Genomic DNA, 22,309 nt, shown 5'->3' with positions numbered 1-22,309 from the left:
GACAAATGTCACTCCAGAAATTTTGCCATCAAGGACTTCAACTGCCTTTCTGAAAGGTTTCTTTGTAATAACATCACTGTATGACAGGCTGATTTCTGCATATATTGAGACTGCTTTGATTAGAATTTGATAAACTACTACTTCGTAGTTCATCATGCACCAACAACGCTGAAGAGCACACCTCATACACCTAGTTTGTATTTCTGTTTTTCTGATCATTCTCCTGTCATGCTTTACCCCACAGCACTAGAAAGAAGCCTCATATGGAGTATTTTCTACTTTAAGAGTACACTTCTAAAGACCACTGTCATCCTCTGATCTTTTTCATCACACAAAAGAGCAGTTTAAGTAATTTTTCTTTTCTTCAGGTCTCACATCTTTTGTGAGTATGATGCAATCTTCCCATTAAAAAAGCTCTGTTCTGAAAGTGTCAGACCAAAACTATGTTCTGTATCTTAATATTGATCCCTCTAGAGCTACAATGGGTCATGGGAGGAAGCAACTACCTCAAGTTTCAATCAATCCTCCCCCTGGTTGTAAGTCAACATCTAAAGTATTCAGATTAAAAAATAAGAAGCACACCAACTATTAATAGTTTTAAGTAATAAGAGCAATAATAGTAATAAGCAAAAGAAGAAAATAAAGGCAATTAAGAAAAGCTGTTATTTTCAATGTTGACCAAAAAAATTTTCTAAATCTTCTGCACCACTAAGAAATAATTCAGTTCTATTTTAGTTTAAGTGCTTCTGAATGTAACACCCAGAGTGATATTGTTCAGCAATCCTGCTTCCAAAATTATTTTCAAATGCGTACTGAGCTATCACTGCGTTAAATGATTGAAATGTGGCGTGAAAACAGCCACACAAAGAGCCATTTGAAAATAAGATACAGAAGTACTCTGTTCCCCATGAGTGGCTTTAAGAAGGGCTGCTGGGCAGTGACTGTGAGCAGCAGCCCTGCCAGCCCCTGAGACCAGCAGGCTCCTGTAAGGCACATCTGAGGCGTGGGATTGCACTGATGCACAAAAAGCAGAAGATTAAGTGGCTTTTGGGGGAAGGAAGTCCAGGACATACATCAGAGCAAGGTTTAGTCAGGCGTGTGTTTTACATTGCTCTAACTCAAACTCTGTCAAAAGGAAAGTGGATACATACAGGCTTCTGAAGTGCTTGTGAACCTACTGGCTACTTTTTCATTTTTAATGTAAAGTAAGGAGGCCATGCCTTACAGGAGTTTCACAGCGACATCCACACAATGAAGCCAGTACCTGGTTTCACAGGGCTGCTGCATTAAACTAAAGTTATGAAAGTAAATACTGACCTGATTGTTTCCTATTTAAAACCCCCACATAATAGAAAGGAGCCGCCTGATGACATTACAGAGTTATCCGTGTGCAGCCATTAAACCAGGGCTGAAAAAAAAATAAATTGACTCATCCCTGACATACGTGAAACTCACTCTAGCAAGGCGAACAGGAAATCACTGGTTTCTGTGAGCTGAGCTCCTGGCCCCTGCAGCTGAGAAATGCCTTCACCTCCTTGTGCCACCATCCCCACCTCTGCAAGACATCTACTCCACACTCTACCTCTCACACCCTCCCAGGGAATAGTTTGCGACTGCCTATAGTTTAACACTACCCCAAATTTGAATTACTAATTTAAACGAGGCTTAACTAAACTACTTAAATGTTGCCTAAATGTCATTCTAATTACAGAGCACACATTTGCAATTAACTAGCTCATTTCAGGAGCTGGAGCACCAACTTAGAGAAAACAGAACGTCACTCATACATACATACACATCTCTGGTCTAGACAGGTTAAGTGAACAGTCTGGCAGTAAATTGAAGCTAAAAATGGGTGTCATACTACAGTCCTCTCTCCTACACCTTCTCAGAGGCAAATTTTCCTTCACTGATTTTATGCTTAAAATGAGGTTTTGAAACTGCAGCCATTGTATTTGTAAATCTTTGTTGTCTTAATGGGTATTTTAAGGTAGTAAAAAAAAAAAACCACCACAGCAGCACTGAGTTACTAGAAATAAAAAAAAATAAAGCACACAAAGTATGAGCCTGCCCCATGAAAGAGACCAAATACCACTAAGTTGACAGCCAGTGAAAGAAAAAAAAATATGCTGTGCACATTTAGACATTTCTATGCAAGAAAAAAAAGCAAAACTTCTTGTATTTTAGCTTACAAAGCAGACAAAACTGACCTTTAATTCCTGCACAAGATAAACAATCAAGTTTTTATCCATACACACAGAAACACACATGCACCGAGTACATATCTGAAGCACTGTTTTAACTGAGACCAGTTACTTGTCCTTATGGGTAAGCAGAGGGAAATGCTGTGAGTTATTATCAGTGCATGGATGAGATGCACAGTTCTTGTTACATCTGCTTCAGTTTCAAAATGACTTAGGTAACAACCCTTTCTGCCATAGTAGCAAACACAGAACAGGTGACACTCTTGGATTCCAATTCAGGTTTCAACACAGACAAGGTAGTAATTAACCTTTAGAGCAATGGCTTCTTGAAACCCACTCTCCCAAGATAAAGAATTTCTATTTATTGATTTTTGTTATTCTCGAGTCAGCTTAAAAAAATGCAGTCATCCAAAGTCAGATTGAATTACTGTTCTTATGCTCACAAATCAACAGCTAAAAATGCTAGTAATCCCACAAACTAAGCAGGTATCAAGTGAAAGATGCTAAACACTACACAAAAATACATCTTCCCTTATTTCCTAACATTTCAGCAGGTAAAAACTTTATTATATATAGAGAATCATAAAGAAGAAATAATACTAGTTTGATACCTCAGTGAAAGTTCTAGACATAAATTAAATTACCATTTAGCACTGAGCAGCTATTACTACAAAAAAAAAAATCTCACTTCCATAAGAAGGTATGGTCTACCTTCTAAGTGCAGATACACTGCAGTGGCCCATCTAACTTTCATGGGAACTAAACCTGCATCTATTACATAAACTGACATTTTTTTGGTCATGATATTAATACAGACCATAGGTATTTCTGCATATAGAAGCATTTCTGTCACTGAGCCCAACCTGAAGCCACTGTCAGTCAGAGGGAGATTACAATGGCCAGGAAAAAACATTCAGTGAATGGGTAGTTCTGACAGTCTTCTGTTCAGCGATGTTTCATCTGCAGGAGGCGGCACACAAACTGCACGCAGAAGATTCCTGAACGCTGCCTTTTCTTGGAATTACATTTGCACATAACTGGTTCAGCGTGAAGCCAACAACTTCACGCTAAAATAAGTTTAGCTGCTTTTCCTTAAGTCGCCCATTAAAACAATCTTCGTGCATAATCGCCCCTTTTCCCAGTCACCCTCCTGAAACACGAAGCACCCCTCCAGTTTATTCTGCAAGACTGGTTCGCTAAGCGAGCGGATCAAACAGAAACTGCTCAAAAACGCGTTTCATACAGACTCCCGGGGCAGCTGCTCGAAAATTGTAATGTCTACTTTCTCTTTTTTACGAACGACCGGCCGAGGAGCCCTCGGGCTGCAGGGGCACGGGCTGGGCCGGCGGGGCAGCGCGGGCTGGCCACTAAAATCCAGACCCAAGCGAGATACACCCCCCAAAAAATGCTCTAGAGAAGAAAAGAAAAAGAAAAAAAAAAAAAAAGAAAAAAAAAAAAGGGGGAAAAAAAGGGCAGGAGAAGGCAGCAAGCGAGGCGGGCAGGAGGCTGGCGGGCTCCCGCTGCTGCCACACACGCTCCCACCCGCGCACGGGCGCCCCCTTCCTTCCTTCCCCCTCCTCCCGCGATTCCAGTCCCACCCGCTCCTCTCCCGCATATTCGAAAGGCTGCTTTAATTCCTGCAGCAGCAAATTCCTCCCTCCCAAATTTGGGCGCAAAAGGAAAAAAAGGGGAGGAGGGAGCGGGATGGAGGGGGAAGGGGAGAAAAGCTAGGGAGAAGAAATATCTCCGGCATTCTCGCCGCCCGGCTCCCCAAGCCCCGCGCAGGCATTATACAATTTCGGCGAGGCAGGAAGTGACTGGGGGGGTGGGGGGGAGAGGCGGCGGCGAGGGGGGCTGGAGCCGCATCTGAGTAGGAGGACGAGGAAGGCGGGGGGCGGTCAAAGGGACGGGGGGCCCCGCGGCGGGGCCGCCGGGATGGGAGCCTCGGCGGTGCCCGCTATATTCCCCTCTCCCCGCGTCGCCTCTCAGCCCACCCATCGCGGAGACCCCACGGCCGCAGGCTCGCACTGTCACGGCCCCCCCGCCACGCCTCGGCCCCGGGCTGGAGACTCACCCATGGCGCTGGCCGGCGGCGGTGCGGCTGCCGCTGCTGACGCTGGGCTCCGGCTGGCTGCTCGTCCTCCCGCCCTGCCTCCCTCAGCCGCGGCGGCACCGAGCGGGCCGCCCCCTCCTCCCCGAGCGCCTCCCGCCAGCCAACCCGGCGGCGATTCTCCAACGCCCCCTACGCCGATTCCGCCGAGGGGCCGCGGCCCTTCCGCACACGGCGCCTACGCGCTCCCGCGGCCGGACGGACTTAGCGGCTCCGCTCCCGCCGCCGCCTCTGCCTGCTCCTCCTCCTTCTCCCTCGCCGCCTCCGCCCAGCTCCTCACACGCTCCCCGCCCGCCTCTCCGAGCACACAGCGGCTTCCGGCTCAGCCCCTCCGCCCGGCGCTGTCCCCACGTCTCTCGCCCGCCCCTCCCAGCCCGGGGTCGGTCACGCTGTTATTTCCTCCCGCGCCGCGCCGGAGAACAGAGGAAGCGCTCGGAGGCCATTTTGGAACCGGGCGCACGCTGCGGGAGTGCGCAGGCCGCACGGCGGGCTCTGCCCGGATCAAAGATGTCCGCCGGGCTTGACGCGCGGGGCGAGGCGGTCGCGCCGCCCCCGCCTTGCGCCGGGGCCATGCTCGGAACGGCGCCGCTCCGTGCGCGCCTGGCGGGGCCCGGGGCGGGCCAGGCTGGAGCCCCTGCGCCTCCCGCGGCCGCCCACACAGGCGGCGTAGGGAAAGGCCGGCGGGAGAGCGGCACCGGCATGGGCAGAGCGAGCGAGGCCCTCAGCCGCGCTTAGCCCCGGGGAGCCCCGGGCTGCGGCACTGCGGCGATCGACTCGCTGCTCCCCCCACATAGTCACGATTGGGTGCCCAAGTCCCCCGTAATGAATGAGGACACGGTGAGAAAACACCAAAACACAACCAAAGCATTTGAACGCAGCTGTTGGCAGGCGCTAGGTAACATTTTTCTAGGGGGCCGAAGGGATGCTTGGGTGCCCTGGGAATCCCAGTGCCCAAGCCCTGCGCCTGGGCTGCTCTGTCCTGTACGTCCCTGAGTTCCTGCATTGGCTCCTCGGAAATGCTGCTGCCAGCCGAGAGAAACGTCCACTGCAGTACAGAACACATGGATTCCAAGAGAGGGAGAAACATGCCTTTTGCCTTTCCTATTCACATAGAGCTCTCAACGTTGTATTTCCATTTTACTTTTTGGACGGGTATCTATCCAAAGGTTCCAAGAGCCTTTTAAAATCTGGGATATTTATGCCCAAACTGGAATACTGGAGAGCTGTATTTATGATGTGTGATTTGAAACTTAGCATACTTTCTTTTGTGTTGGAGATTTTCAAGTATGGTTCGTTCCTGGCCTTTTCTTTCACATGAGGCACGGTGTATTTCTCTTATGAGGAAAGGTGGTTAGCAAAAAGGTAAAACTACGTTAATTTACTGTTTATTATATAATTTGTTGCTGCCATTATTAAAAGTACATCTTAACATCATGCCCTGGTACTGGGAGGATGAAAATAGCAATTTTCATTTCAGCAGCAAAAGGAAAATTTTCAATAATGCAATATTTCTGTATGCACTCATAGCCAGGCAGGAGCAACAATGAAGACACAAAGTTTGCCTTTGTTTCTCACAGCGTTCCATCCAATTCTTTCCTGTCTAGTGTATTTTTTTTTTTTTTTGCCCATTCGATAAACAAATACTTTTTATGACAACTAGGAAAATGCATAATCTTTTCAGAAAGGTATGCAGCCCTTCACAATGTGGTTCAGCACTCTTTAAGAACTGGAAATGTTACAATATGCTGTGGTTCTTGGGTGCCCAAGGGAAAGAGATTTTTATTATCATTGGTCACAGGACTGCCAAATGTTATCTTGTAAATCCATGTCTTTCACAATGGATGAGGTAAGAAATAACCTTTCTTTCATTCTGGTTGGTTTAGGTGGTAATGACCATGGTAATGAGATAGAGCTACATTGCTTTTGTGGTTATTCGAGTACCAAAGAGAGACATTTTGCACCACAGAAGTTGTTCACTGAATGCAAAATATAGTCCCCACAGCTCTCCCATAAAAATACATTGTGGGAAAACAAACAGTACGAATAATATTTGTTTTCTCTCCTGTAGTAAGGGCTTCACACTCCTTAAAAATATTTATCTTGGTTTTCAGATATGTAATATTGAGAAAATAGCATGTAACTGAAGGGGATATCTTCAAGTAGGAAATAATGATTTTGGGGAATTCCCTTTTAAGTAAAACATTACTTTGTATTGATTGTTGGAAAAACAAAAGTGAGCTTGCACCTTTGAAACCTACTGCAAAACTGGCACAGGGTTAATGAGGAAGCAAGATGCAAGCCAATGGGTTTTACGTGAGGTTAATGTCCCATTTTTCTGGGTTGTGAATAGCAGTGTGGGGGGTGTCTCTTTTCATACAGCAATTCACAGGCTTCGGAAGATTCTGCAAAATTGTGTTCATTTTGAGAAAGAAAGCAAATGCAAATGGGTCCCTGAGGTTTGAAAAATACTGTGTTCTGTGTACAATATAATAAAAGCCAAACTTTTTCCATTCCTGTAGTGATCTGCTGCTCCTCTTCAGAAGCAAAGCCTTCATTAGATATGTCATTGAACTTTAAAAAAATTGAACTCAAGTAAATTTCAGGATTCTGTCAATTGTGTTTATTTGATTCAAATATTGAAGGTACAATTTTGTGACTGCTTTTTTTGAAATTAATAAAAAGCTTTGCTAAATTAAATGCAGGACACTACCTGCCATAACTCAACCCTCATCTCTGTCCCTCCTGTCCTCAGATACAGAAACAAAAGCTACTCACCACATTTAGAAAATATACTAACTAGGGTTGCCTCCAGGTTGGTTCCCAACCAGCCTAGCCAGTTTCAGTCTCTCCTTACCAGTGAGACATAGGAAGACTATTTTGTTTTTGTCTTTCTTTTAATGCAAGCAGACGTGACTCACTAGGTGAATTTGCACACAGCATTAGCTCCAGCAGGAGATGTGGTGGAATAACTGCGCTTGTAGTGTGCTGACTTGCTCCTGCATGGCAACTCCAGTCCCTCCTGGGTTTGTAGGGCACACGGTGCATCTCCAGACTGAATCATGCTTGCTCAGGCAGTCCAAAGTATGCAGCATCCTTTGGAGCTGCTGTGCAAGTGTGACAGATCTTTGTGGACCAAGCAATGTCTTGCTGAAACAACAGTTTTTTTATAGCAACGGGGTGAAGTCCCAAATTCCTGCTCCTGTCTACAGTCTAACTCTTGCAAGGTAGGAGGCTGAGGATACTCAGTGGGGAATAATGAGCACAGCATCCTCCTTCAAACCCATGCTTAAATTTCAGATTTGGAATAATGCCTACAAGCATCTTGACCACTCTTTGACCCCTGCTTGTCATGTTGACCAGAAGTGTCTCTTGTCCTTGTACTGTGTTGCCTCTTGGACACCTGTTGCCCCTTGCGTTGGATGATCTCTTTGTAAATGCTGCCATTTTGCTTTGTTCTCTAGCACAAGAAACAGCAGTAATACAAATGCTAACAGTAATGTGAGGCATCAGGTGTCACATCTGTCTTGTCCCTCGACCCTGTCCTTTGTGAACATACCAAGTCAGTACGGTCATTTGCCTGAATAAATGTTTCCAGAGTCAGTCCTGTATTTATGGCACTTTTCTGTTCTCAGAGGAGGAGGGCTGTCATAAAACAACCCTTGCAAACTCACAAGCAGCACATTAACCAGCTAGAGGGATGGAGCACGTCTCCTGCAAGGAAAGGCTGAGAGAATTGGGTTTTTTCCTGGAGAAGAGAAGGCTTCAGGGTGACTTGATTGTAGCCTTCAGTATCTGAAAGGAGCCTACAAGGAAGAAGATGCACTTTTCACTGGAGCATGGGGGAATGGCTTCAAACTGAAACTAGGTTTAGATTAGGTATATGGAAAAAATTATTTTCTGTGAGAGTGGTGAGGTACTGGAACAGGCTGCCCAGGGGAATTGTGGCCACCCCACCCCTGGAAGTGTTCAAAGCCAGATTGGATGGGGTTCTGAGCAACCCAGGCTAGTGGAAGATGTCCCTGCTCAAGGCAGGCAGTTTAGAACTAGATGATCTTTAAAATCCTTTTCTACCCAGGCCATTCTGTTATTCTATCCTATCATTACTGCTGCATCATGACTGGCATCTTTGGCTGCCCCCTATAAGATTATTCTGCAGATACGCACCTCTTGCTCCCGTTTTAAGTTTTCCCATTTCCTTTTTTTAAAAAGTGCTCTGCAGCAATAGGAAAGAGCCACATTCACCAGCAAGTGAATGCTGTAAAAGTTATGAACACAGGCTTCTATTGAACAATTGCTACAGGAAAAATACAACATCTCTTGTTTTGTAGTGTGTTTACTGTATCGTCCTGGTATACATCCATTACTTCAATTATCTAAAGAAAGAGGCTTTGATAGATTACGACCCAATGATGTGATCCTTGTGAGAGGCACACACATGCACTTATTGTTTAAGGTAGAAAATGGTTGCTTTGTGCAGTTCTAGTGGTGTAGCAGGGAATATAGCTCCGTAGAAGCAGGAAGGCAGCCTAACTCTTAGCCCCACACACTAACAACTATTACTTCCTTAAGTGAGGTGAGATACAGCCTTCATGGCAGTTTCCTTCATCCATGTGAAAGACTCCTGTCTTGGGAGACATAGCAGGTTTCCAGTAGTGTTAAGCTATTTGAAAAATGCACCATCTAATGTATTGTTTGTACAAGAGTCACAGATGCAAGCTGGTGAGCTGACAGATTGAAAAATACATTTCCTACTCCAGGGAATCAGAGCCTTGAGCAAAGGCCCCTCTCGCCCTTCCACCCCTCCGCTTGCAGGTAGCAGCTGCTGCTTGTATGACCAACAGCAAGGCAATGGTGTGTGCCACGTGTCCTGTAATTCCTGTTCTCCCTTTGATTATCTGTTAATAAGTAAACCCCACTGGGGCTGGGCAGGTCTGGGTAGATCCTTGGGAGGCTTTCCCTGTAGCCAGCTGTGCAATTGTTCAGAGCAGCGCTGCAGCTGAGCGGGCTGAGGGCTGCTGTGTCTGAGCAGGGCACACAGGAGGGGCTGCTCAGGCTGCCACTGCTGAGAGAGCCAGGCCTTCGGGCAGCTGGGCTCGCTGCCTCTTTACATTAGCAACTGCTTCCCAGCCTGGAATAAGGTGCTGCTGTCACACTTTGCATATTCGATTAGGGGGAAAAAATACTTAGACATGCAATGCAATGTGACATTTTATTGCTTTTTTTTTTTTAATTTCAGGAAAGGAGTTATGCTTTCCCAAAGAAAAGGGTTTTTTTTCTTAAAATGAATTAATGAGCTAAAAATTAATTTCCTGCATAAACACTAGACGGTGGGTTTTTTTCAAATTACAGAAGAAAAATATTAGATAATAAATCAAATATTACATAATTAATTAAAACATCAATTATGTATGTACAGTAGTCAGCTATTTATTCTCTTTACTCATATCAGGACATTGTTTCTATAAAAAGTAAAGTGAATGACAGGTTCTGATGGGAAACAAGTACTATGTACCCTGTGCCACTGTGGCCCCAGCAGTCTGGCTTTGTGTTTTGTAGTTGTCACCTTTTGATTAAAGGACATCTGTATCAGCCTAGGAGCATTGAATCAGGCTTTATCTTTGCACATACTAAAGCAGCAGTACATCTAGTTCTTGACGCTAGACTTGAGGTAGCAGTATGCACATCAAGGCCTTGGGTAGAAAAGCGGAACAGCTGAAGCCAAGTGTTGCAGATTGTGCCACTTACTGGCATTTTAATCACTTTGTCATTTCATTCTGTTTCCTTTACCTGTAAAAATGTGACTGTAGATTCTGTTATAGTTACTGCCATGCCTACAATCTGGAATCCTCTCCAAGTTCATTCTGAAGTGACGAGTCTCTCCCTTTGTGCCTCAGGCTGGACCAGCCTGGACTCTGCCACTGTGCTTACTTAGCATGTGATCTGGCTCCCAGATCTGGCCTTGGAGACTGCACCTGGCACTTCAATGAATTGATTAAATAAAATTAATTGCTTGGCACAACCTTTAGGAGCGAAGGATTTCACACAGAGTAGGACTTGTACCACCACTCCTGTCTAATCTAGCACACAAACACGTGTCATTTATCCAAGGTAGTCAGACCATCCTTCCTGGGTTTTCTGAGTAGCTGCTGTGTATGAAAAAATTTATTGGTGTCTTGGCACCAGAGCATCAGCCCTACAAAACCTCCTGAAAGTCACTTTTCAGACACTCAGTTGCAAATTTCAGGTACTCCTTATGCATGTGATCTCTAGGTTCCAGCCTAAACCCAGCTGTTGAACCCCTAGGCTAGAATCAATGAACAGAAGCTTTTATAGGTCACTGCTTGGTTTTGTCTCCTGCTTTTGTCAGCAGATGACTTATTTGTACCTGTCTTTTGGGCTTTGCTGATAGTTTATTTAGTGACAGTCATTAAGCTGAACACACCAATGCATATAGCTCCAGTTAATCCAGTAGAGCTACTCACTTGTCTTTTGCAACAAAAGGTGACATGAAATACTTAGCAATAAGTAAAAAGCAAATTCTTTTTTATTTTTTAATTAAACCATGTGTGACAGTTGGCATCTGATTACACGTAGGCCTGACTGAATGCTACTGCCATTGGTGATAGTAGGAATTTTGCAATTTAAGGTTTATTCAATCTTGAATAATCAAAGCTCACTATTAACAGAAAAAAATCTCAAAACTATATTTTGTAAGAAAACCACAAACTGGTAAAATATTAATATAACATTATAGAAATACTCAAAATACATTACGGTTCAATCCACTTAGTTAAATTATTGGTGCATAATGTGGAAAAAACCCTAGAAACATAGAACAAGGAAAATGCTGCAACTTAATTCAGATTACTTCTTTCTGTTTATATTCTGAATTGCAACATTCTGAACTTCTATTTTACATAAGGAGAAAAATACTGAGTGATTTTTCTATGATGACTGAGCAATACTAGAAATAGAGCACAGTTCTGAAAGAATCCGTTACATAGACATTTGGGATTCATAATGGGAGATGACGGTCTTTTTGATGATGAATACACTATATAAGCCAAGAATATTTCAAGAGCTTGTTTCAAAGTAGATCCATTAGCATAACCCAAAACTTATCCTTATTCTTCCAGATAAGGAAAGTTCTTGTGTTGTTGCAATAACAGAAAGTTAGCATGTAAGAAAGTTTTTGAAGAAATTATGTGCTTGTTACAGAGCCAGACTTCAGACATACTCCTTACAGTGTGTAAATTTTAATGCAAAACACATAATCTGCATGGAAGTGTGGAAAAATAAGGGTTAGGGTTTTTTACATAATATCATAAATACATGTTTTTGAAACAACTTCTGGGTCATGCGCTCATTAAGTGTCTTTCTTGGATAAACTGGCAGCATGGACTCTTCCTACACAGGATGAGTTGGCAAGTTCCTTGCCAATGCTTTTTTTTTCCTTTCCCCTTAACAGCCCCATGTAATGCCCAAAGTTCTGTAAAAAACTATGGTAAAAAAACTGGTCAAATATATGGGAAGCATATACTGTTTGGTTTTAAATTGATAGTACTTTTTGGTAGTTAATCTTGTGCTCCTAGAGTGCATGGGAATGCCTCTGTTATATAATAAACTAAATAAAAGATAGATAGATAGATAGATAGATAGATAGATAGATAGACCAGAAATGCTTAGATGTATGACTTCATGTTTTATGAATTTAGTAGTATTTGTAATGGCCATGACTGTCTTCAAATATTACTCACTTTGACCAAAGATACTGTGATAGAAATAGTCTATTGAACTGACATGTACATGCCAGTTCCTGTGTGTTCTTTATTTCCCTAAAAGACCTAGCTGAAAAATTGAATGTTATTGAAAGAGGGTTCAGTTGTGTAGGAAGTAGATACTTGTCCACATTACCTTTCTTTAAAAAGTGTTTTGCCTGCTTTATTGCAGAAAGAATGTAGTATTGTTCTACCTGTAGTGTATTGTTAAGCAGCTTGTGCAGTTACTGTTGAGTTGGCTAGCTGGTTCAAAAATGTAGTGTATTTCATTCCAGTTCATTGGTATTTCATGGTGTATTTCATTGGTTCCAAGAGCCAATGATCTTCCATTTTATATCAATTTATTTCTTGGTGGTTTTTCTAGTTTATTGTATTTATCTCAACTATTTAAAATGTCTGCAAATGTCCCCGTGGTAATGGAATTCACTTGGCAGCACTATATAGTTATATGAATCATTACAAGACAGTAAATAAATTATTTAAGGCATAGCTAAATACCAAATGGAAGTCAATAGGTTTGGAAACAGCAGAAAGAGTTTATTGTGAAGATACCTCAACGCCACTAATATTTTTTTCCTGGAAACCCCTACTTCTTGAAAGAGTTGGTTTGGACAGACTTGAATGTTTGATCCTGATGTTTTGGGGGATGTCCCCCAAAAGAAAAGCTTTCCCTGCAGATGGGTGGATCACCCCATAACTCTGTTGTGCCGAGTCCAGACAGCACAGCTGGAATGTGGATCACTTAATTTTGGGGTCATGCATCTATTAGTGCTATGGTCTGTCCATCGTGGACAAATAGAGAAGTAATCCTTCAGAAAGGTTCTTAGCTTGAGCCTGTGCCTCTGACAGAAAGCAGGCTAAAGCAGTGTTTATGGACTGTCAAAAGATGTAGTGTATGTGCATGAACTTCCAATGAATAAACAAATCACAATTTTTTGTAATGGCGTGTAATGGAATAAGATGGCTGAATACTTGCAGAGCATTTTTTGCAAGAGAACAGTATTCAATTTTCTTGGGCTATAACTGGCAAAGCAGCCTTTTTCAGAGTATTCATGATTACCACAGCTATGAAAAAATTGTCCCTTCAACTCAATGTCTTAGATGGACCCATTAGCTACTGTTGTCTTCTTGCATAAATGCAGTTGCAAAAGTGACAGGGTTTTAATGTAGGATGTCTTAATCCATTGTGATAGCTACATGGCTTCTTCTTTGAATATAAAGGAAGACCATGCAGTCAAGTGTATTTTAATTCCATATCTAAAGTTCAGCAAATGGAAGAGAGAACATTGAAAGTCTTAAATAAACCACAATGTGATAAATCATAACAAAGTATAAAGTGAAAACATTCAGTTTATTTAGAGAACGTTCTCAAAGAATGGAATACGTGGTCTTGAACCAAAGCATACATTTATGTAGTCCGTTGTTATTTCACAGTTTATTTATAAAATGATTCCATTTTTGATAACATCTGTGTATGGCAAGGTGCCTAACCTCTGGGGCACAATGGGGAGAAGTTATAAAGTTAGCATCCTCCTTCCTCTTGATGTACAAGCAGAGAAGCTGGAAGGAATCAGAGTGTTACTCTGCTGACTGAACTCAGGCAGCAGCATCTGCTGGATCTTACTGACTTCCACTCATTGGAGAAAAGACAGAACTGCTCTAAAATGGGGGCAACACGAAATCTTGGTAGGAGGCTCTCAGAACAGCCAGCCAAGGCAAGGTAGGTACAAGGCTGTAGATCTGTTGTGGTACAGAGTCAACACTGACTTCAGTCATGGTGCAAACTAGACAAAATCACACAAAGTGACAAAAATAAATCCGAAATTACCTACCTCCAGCTATTTAGACAAAGCACAAAACTCCTGGCATTTATAATTCTGCTTTTCTCTCTGGTTACTTGACTGAGAAGCTACTAAAACATAATTTCTATTTGAGCAAATTTTTGAAAGAGCAGTGAGTACTTTTGAATTTTACCTATTAGGTAAAGTACTGATCTGGATGGAAACAAAGCTCCTAAAACACATCTTTGTGTGCAGAAATTCCACTTGCTGTACATCACTGAAAAATTAAGTATGGCAGAAAAAATAAATCTGATTCACCATAAAAATGTTTTTTCTGTAATGGTTATGACCTAAAATGTACTTTTAATGTTAGAAAAAATAACATCTTGTTCATTTTGTCTGATGGATTTTACCACTTCCTGCCTGATTATTGAGGAATTCAGAATGTTTTGGCCAACAAGAAGTGTATCCACACTAGGGAATTTCTTGCTCTCATTTCAGGAAACACAGCTACATTACTGCAATTAATGCAGGCTTTCTCACCACCATTAATCTCATGCTGTCTGGCCTCTGTCATTTTTCTAGATCCCCCTTATCTGTTCCGCCGTGGGCCTCTATCCTGCCATAAATTCCACGTGGTGCAGAGGCTGGCAGTGTGCTCCCAGCCATTACAAATACCTGTGGTAAACACAGAGGAGATTGCAGTACCTGTGCTGGCAAATACCAAGCCAGCAACTTTCTCACATGTGTCTGGAGATCAGAGTGAGCTCCTTCAGACACAGTTGCACAAAGTGACCATTCACCCCTAAGCTTGTGAGCCTTTGAAGCAGGCACCAAACCCTTCCAGGCCAATGGGGACCCTGTCCTTGGTAGGGCAAGAAATTCGAAACAATAAAAGGAGACCTGGCTGGCCTGCTTTCCATTGCCTGCTCCCATCTTCTCTCAGCTTGAGCTCTCCACCCTCACTTGCTTGTTTCTTTTTTTTTTTTTTTTATGATGCTTAAATATTCTAAAACAAACAAAACAATCTATTTAATAAGAAAAATACATTAGCAAATGGAAGGGTGTTTTAAAGACTTTTCTCCTCAGCAAACTGGCTTTCATTGAGCATTGAGATTTCATGTATCTCTGGTAAATAAATTAGAAGATAAATAGCATTAAACTCATAAAACAATTGCTGTATTTTGCTGGTGGTTGGCATCTCTGCAGTACAGCTGCTTCTCCCAGCCTCCTGGGAGTAGAAAAAGGGACAATAGTGAGCTATGCAGTGTGACTGACATCTCTTCCAATCTAAAGGCACACACACACATATTTACCAATACTCACCATCAAATCAGAGTAATTTCTATATGTTTGGTAGCATCTTGAAAGGCTTTCTGTCACCCAGCCAGGAGCCAGCAGCTGGTCAATGCAGGAGGTCACACAGGATGGTCTTAACAAACTCTTTTGCCCATGCAGTCGGTCACTGGTCAGACAATGCCTTTGTATCCCACAGAACACATCTCTTTTCTTAGCATCTATTCTAGCAGGTGCAGCTCTGCGTGTCAGCCACCCCAAACAGCCAGCTGTGCTTGCAGTGAAACATTACAGTCTGCAGCCATCAGAGGAGAGGAGTTGTCACCAAAGGTTGTAAATAAAAGGGGAAGAATGTAGTGGCTTTGGGACTTCTGCCCAAGCAGATAAACTTTGACTGCTGTTGTGCCTTTGCTTTCTTAAGAAGCCCCAAGTGCTATTTTTGATCAGAGAAGAAAGAAATCTGCTGCCATGACCCTCATCAGGGTCAGCTGTTCCAAGCTGGAGTTCATACTCCAGCATTGCCAGAACTGTGTTGCTCAACTCAATCCTCCATGCTGTATTCCACATGTGTCCTCTGATTCCTCTTGGGGGGTCCTACATGTTTCCACCTCCTCTGCCGACTTATAGAAGTTTTTCATTAGTTCTCTGTTCCCCAGTGCCTGTGTCCAATGAGGAGTCATCCTCTACATTAAAGTAGGTGTTGAAAACACAGGAGGGAAAAGGAGGGTTATAAGTAACTGGGTAATGGGTAATTCAGTTAGCCTTCCAGAGGCTAAGAGACAATCAGACTTATTCTAAGGAGAAGTCACTCCTCAGGAAATCCTTATGGATCATTGTTCCTATGGAGCAGGAAAACAAGCCTCTCACAATAGAAAATATCTTCCCATCAGCAGCATTAGAAAATGATAGAGCAACCAAGCTCTGGTAGAGTGAGTCATCACTCAGCAATTTTTCTTCAGTGCTTTCCCACTGATTGCTAGCAAAGGTCATAGGTTGCTAAGCCAGAGTCTGCAGGCTGTGAGATGGGAAGGGCCATCAGGAAGCCCTGATGCTGACAAAGATGTTTACCTCTCAATTTCAGTCAAGCTCAGAATTAGAGTATCGGAGCAAGATCCATCTTCTTTCATCTAAATTCAAGATTTGCATTTTAGCAAATCTGAGGGAAGTGTTGTGGTTGCTATGGATAAGATATATGTAGGGTTCAGAACTCAGATTTCATTCTTTTAGTAGACAGAGAGCAAAGAAGACAGGAGAAGTTAAAAGAGTGTAGTGCTGTCATGTCTCCTGCTGAGACATCCAGTTCAGGTGTAGCTCCAGATTATGACACAGAAAGTAGCTTTGACTGCAGTGTTTCCCTGCCTGTTGTGATAGAAGTCACTTGCCTCTGAAAGGTTTTCAATCCATCACTCAGCTCCTTCTCCGTTCCTTATTTGTACTGCCCAAGTAATTAATTTACCACTTGTAAATCTGTGATAGGAGGAGGAATTGCATTCAAAAAAGGAAAATCATTGCTTTCTGTTTCATTTATCTTAAAACTAAATCTGTAACGAGGTGTCACATTCCCTTCCTTCCTGCACATGTAGGCTTGTCTAAAATAGCCACCCTCCCCTAACATTCAGTTATCTCTGGTGTAGCACCATTGCCTGTAGCAACACTGAGAATAGTTAAGATAAGGCATCAGTGTTTTATCACTGTTTGGTCTAACCTTACTTAATGCAAGCCTGGATGATGGAATAATAATAAAAATAACAACACCTTAAAGGACCTCTCCTGCCCCAAAGCTATTATTTCTATCAACAACGCAGCCACAGGAGAAATCCCAACAATGGAAGATGTGGAGGAAGGACCCAAGTTTTAGGTTTACATTGGGGCAGCAGGTATAAAGAGAGGTGAAAAACTGGAGCCAGATTTTCATGTCCATTGTATTCTCATATTTCTGCAATATTACTGTAAAAAATGAGAGAAAAGTGCTTCAGTAGTGTTAATTAACCATTAGTGACCTCCTGAGTGCTACAAAATTTATGGCCTTCGTGGAGGTCTCTGGCTCTTTTTTTCAAGGAGACTGTTTAATTTTTGCATTTCATGGTGGTTTGGTTCCTTGTGATTTCCCCCTGCAAGGGTAAAGTGACAGGCTGTGCTTGGGTAGAGCTTTTCTCCTGAGAATGTCCAGACGTGCCCCTTTCCCCTAATGAGATTATTTTTACTCTGTCTTAAGGGTATTTTAGGTCTTCACAGAAATTAAGTTTTAGCTGCATACCTTACAGGCATATATATATATAAAGACTGGTGTTGGTTGTATACAGTACTGCTCAAAGTATGTCAGAAATATGTAATGTATGATAAACAGAAAGATGGGCTTGGGGTTTCAATCATCTTTCTTCTAAGTGAGGTATTTCAGGACTTCAGCGAAATGCACATGTCTTACATTAGAGAAGCTTAGCAGGCTCAGAGTATGTATATCCCCATTTCCCTTCAGCCTGTGAAGCTGCCTTACTACCAAAGCTGACTAAAGTATCTTTATTGAGTTAGTGTAAACAGCTCCTATTCAGCTCTCAGCCCTGCAATCACATACTGCCTGATTTTTTTTTTTTTTTCCTCCCCTGCTGCATTTTTCTTTTTCGGAAATAAGAACTTTCTCATGCCTGTTGATTTCATCATACAGGAATTTAATTCAGCAGTCACCTTAAAAGGCCATTCATTTAGATGTAGGGAGGAGCACATTTGCTTCCTTTGCAAAATGTGATGTCAATGCTTGTATTTTTTCACCCTCAATTAATCTTTGAATAGGAAATGCAGAAAGAGGAGGGTCCACAGTAGAGCACAGCACACATTTATATGGTCAGCTAAATGAGCAGAGCTGAAAGACTCATAAGCAATGCCTCTTTCACTGAACGTGAGTACACTGGTTGTTCTTTCTGAGGGTCACAGGTATGGAAAAAAGGCACAACCTATTTTGGCAGGGTGCTGATTCAAGCTTCTTAATTAGCCAGCTAAGAGATCAAAGAGCAGAAAGAAGTCAGATGAAAGCTAAGTGCTAGTGTGGCTGCAATTCCTTTCCTAACTATCTGTTTCCCAGATTACAATGATGTCAGGCTGTATCTGTCACAATTAACATGGGGAGGAGGAAGATAAAACAAAAGCTTGTTTACTGTAGGCTGTACCAAAACAGTTTTTGTATAGATTTCTTCAAATGAAATCAGTTATTGTAGGTGAGTCTGGTGGCTCCAGGTATTATTAAAATTGTCCGAACACCTCACAAAGCCCTGTTTGCAGCCAGTTATAATTCCTTCTGAATTCAGCTCCTAGAATTGAGCTGTTCAGAGCTGTCTGGCTCTATGGGATACACCTACATACGCCTGGCTGTAATTTTCAGATCCAGCCTGGAAGGCTTGGTCAGGTCAAAGGCATTTGGAGTGGAGATTTGGCCTTTGCCATCAGGAGGGCTGAGGGGAGGAGGGAGAAGTGGTCTTGGTGAAAGAGCTCTCTCTTTTACACTCCTTCAGCAAACACAGCTACAGTTCACTCAGTCAGAGGGAGGCCCTTGAAGGTTTGCCACTCACAAATATTCAACAGAAACAGCAGCTAACCTCCCTGATGACTTGTCTTCCCTGAGCACATTCCAATCCAAATTTAAGATAACTTTTCCCCCAGTATAGTTGTTACAAGGCTGGCTCTGTGTCAGGTCACACCTAATGTTGAGATCTGAACTGAGAGAGGGGCACAGCCTGGTTTTCAGCCAGCTTCCCCTGGCTAGCACTATGGAGGAAAGGGGAAGCTGCTGCACAGCAGAAGCCTCAGAATAGTGGAAAGTGATCCTGGAGGTGGCAGGAGGAAGGATGAAAGTTTTAGACCAGAATGAGAGATGGGGGAGAACACTGGTGATGAAGTAAAGTGCAAGGCAGAAGCTGGAAGGGACCAACAGAGCTTGGGAATACCCACAAGGAGAACTTGTGGTTGAACCTGGCTGAGTTGACACAGGAGAAAGGGAGGAAGGCAGTGGGAACACTGATGCTGAGACAAGAAGAGGGGAAACAGTGCTGGCCCAAGAAACAAGCTGTACATGGGGCTGATGTCTGTGGGCCATTAATCTTGGATTTAGTAAGGCCTAGGTTTTGCTGTGCAAGAAGATTAGGACTGGGTGGGAAGTTTACAGCGTGGAGGTAAGGACTGGATCAGTCAGAAAGGACTCAAAGCTGAGGGCAAAGAGAAGATATGGTATGGATAAATGGCCCCTGGGGTTTAAATACTGCCTTGGACTCTGTCCCACTGCTCCAGAACTCCTTGCATTCCAGGCAAACTTTGTATATGTTTACCCGGAAGCTCCTAATTTCCCTAGTGGTCAGTGTGACTCCTGATGTGAGAAAGTGCTGTGTTCAGACCTGTAACCAAAGTCAATGGGGGCTATGTTTTTTGTGCATGAAAAAAAAAATCCCAAACATTAAGTGCTTAAAAGGATCAGGTTTTAATATCTCACATTAGTTGCCAAGATTATTTTACTTTTCCCCCCATTTTTCCCCACATTTTTTATCCACTCATAGGTTTTCTTAAAAAATATTTGTGAAATACTCAGATTTTATACTGTTAAATGCCAATAAACAAGCATCTTGGGAAACAAAAAATCCTTCCTTCATTACAAAAGAATACAGCAAAGTAAAGTCTAAAGCCCCATTAAACAACCAGTAAAACACAAATCATTGAACAGCTGCTAATTACATAATCAGGCCTTGTTCTGTGTACTGGCTGAAGCAAAGATACTCTGAAAATAAAGTTGTGTATCATGCTAGTAGGAACCGAGTCATCCATGGAAGTACTAATTGGAAAAATATCATCCATTTCTTCTCATGTAATAGTAATAGTGTAAATGCAGATTTTAAGCTTTCTTCATCTGTAGACCACTGTAAACCTTACTGGAGACATGCAGATCCTTGAACAGTGACGAGACAACAACTTGTTCTTTAGTTATTTCTGCTGCAGCCCTTGGAAGTCATCTGTGGAACCCTGGGAGTCTGCAGACCACATGTTTTAGACTGCTGTCTATGACTGTATAGCTCACAAAGGCAAAAAAAAAAAGTGTTAAACCAAGAATCGTTTTTTCAGTCTGTCCAGTAACGTGCTCTGTGGCATAAGAAAGCGTGTGAAATATTCAACACCCTTGCTGCTAGCAGTCATCTTGAAAGAAGGGAACAAGTTTGTTCTGATTATGCCGTATCAGATGTTCTGCCTAAGACTTGTCTGCTGTCTTTCTTTTTTTTCTCCCTCTCCAGTGCCACTAACAAATCTTGCATTTCTCTAATTGACCATTGTTATCATACCCAAGCCCAAGTTAAGATCCCAGCACACTAATTCACCACTGCCAAAACAGCCCAGCTCCTAACATGCATCATGTAGGGCTGAAATCCAGTCTTAAGGTTCCCATCCTTGAATGTTTCCATTCCACTGCAAACTTAGAATGGTATTTGATTCTGTAAAAACAAACATCATGAAGGTGTTTCCCCTTGGAGTTTGGGACTGTCTGTCACTGATGTGCAAGGATCTGTAATTACAGCAGGGTTCCCTTCCATCCACCACAGCTGTCTCCAGCAGTGTTCCCCCTCATTAGGAAACTATCCTATAATTTAAGATTAAACCTTGAGCATAAGGCAGTAATTGCCCCTTTCTGTTTGAGTCCTTACAGAATTTACATTGTCAAGCTGAGGCATCTGTTGTGCCCAGACCTTTCCACCTTTCAGAAGCAGGTCTTTACTTGAACTTCATTTTGCATTGCCTGCTTTGCACCAGCAGTTCCCCCAGTGCAACTGCTGTGAGAGCTGGCTGCAGATAGCCCTGGCTTCAGGGAAGGCAGGCTCTGATACTCTTGATACTGTTAAAACCACTGAGGATTTTTTCTCACCATCTGACGTTCGGCTTTTTATTACATCGGTGACCTGTGTCACTTTCCCATTAAGTTATTCTGGCTGTGAAAATTATGGTGGAAGAATTGAAAGTGATGTGAAACGATAGGATTATTCAGTTCCCCATTCTGAATAGCTGCTCATTTCTGGAGTATGGAACAAGACACATTTATCTTTATTCATTGCCCTTTAAAATGACACATATTTTAAAATTTTGTTAGTTCCATCAATGTGATATATGAGATCTTCCTGAGCTCATAATTTTTCACTGCTGCCTTTGTATAACTTAATAATAAAAATCTTAGTAATGGATGCTGGGCTGGTTAGCAAAGGATATAGCTCCTTTCTCCCTTTTTTCTGCTTTTTGATCTTTCAAGCCATGAGCCCTGGGTGTTTTCCTCTGAAGAACTTGGTGTTTGCTAGCTGAATTATAACAACACAGACATAAAATAAATTTGCCAGAAAGCTCCTTTTAGCTATTTATTTATTTTTAATTCAATTTGCAAAACACAAAAAAGGATGAATTCTGAGCTGCAATCACATTTAACAAAGGATTAAAAAAGCAGACAAAGCCATAAGAGCTTTAGCAAACCACTGGCTTTTTCCCACATGCCAGGGTTCTTCATCATATTTTTCAAGACTAGCAGAGTGAACAAAAAGGGCTCAGTGTGGGTGGGCTTGGGACAGAGGTCTAACACGTGTGGACATGGGCTCAGAGTGCTTAAGCTGTTTTCTGCTTCAGTCTTTCTGCCTCTTGCCTCAGTGTCTGCATGGCAAAGGTGTACATGTGCACATCTTGCTCCAGGTATGTGTGTAACATCCACATATTGTAAATTATGCTTTGAGTACTTACTCACTGCCTTCACTTTTCCTGATATTTCCTGTTCCAGCTTTTTTTCTGGAAGCACCAGCATTGACTTACTTTCACTTTACTGCCAGAACATGACACAATGCAAGAGATAAATTTCAAAGTTCCACAGATAATTTATAATCAGTCCTTTCCAATTACCCCCAGTTAGTGAGGATAAACATTTCCCCAGAAGACAAAACCCTAAACCAGTTTCTGGTATTCACACTGACTTTTTGGAGGGACTGAGTTTTACAAAGTGATATGCTGCTTCATGGGAAGAAGAAAATTCCATTTCTGAAAATCAAGCCTTTGTTTTCAGAGAAACCCATACAGCTTGCATTTGCTGACTCTCCTCATGTGTTGCCAGTGAGTGGGGATGGCCTGAGCCTGACTTTTCCT

At 42.6% G+C, this 22,309-nt stretch overlaps 1 protein-coding gene across 2 annotated transcripts in view; it reads right to left on the bottom strand.

Annotated features, from left to right (window-relative positions):
• SEPTIN7 (septin 7) overlaps positions 1–4,432 on the bottom strand; it is a 78,352-nt gene extending 73,920 nt beyond the window's left edge. For both annotated transcript variants that reach the window (XM_059465873.1, XM_059465890.1), the window contains exon 1: positions 4,273–4,432. The gene's annotated coding sequence lies outside the window, so the exon portion shown is untranslated. The remainder of the gene's footprint in view (positions 1–4,272) is intronic.
• Between the last annotated feature and the right edge of the window lie 17,877 nt (positions 4,433–22,309).

This window comes from Ammospiza nelsoni, chromosome 1, assembly GCF_027579445.1.
Source record: "Ammospiza nelsoni isolate bAmmNel1 chromosome 1, bAmmNel1.pri, whole genome shotgun sequence".
Lineage (NCBI taxonomy): Eukaryota > Metazoa > Chordata > Aves > Passeriformes > Passerellidae > Ammospiza > Ammospiza nelsoni.
This window is presented reverse-complemented; position numbering and strand designations above follow the sequence as displayed.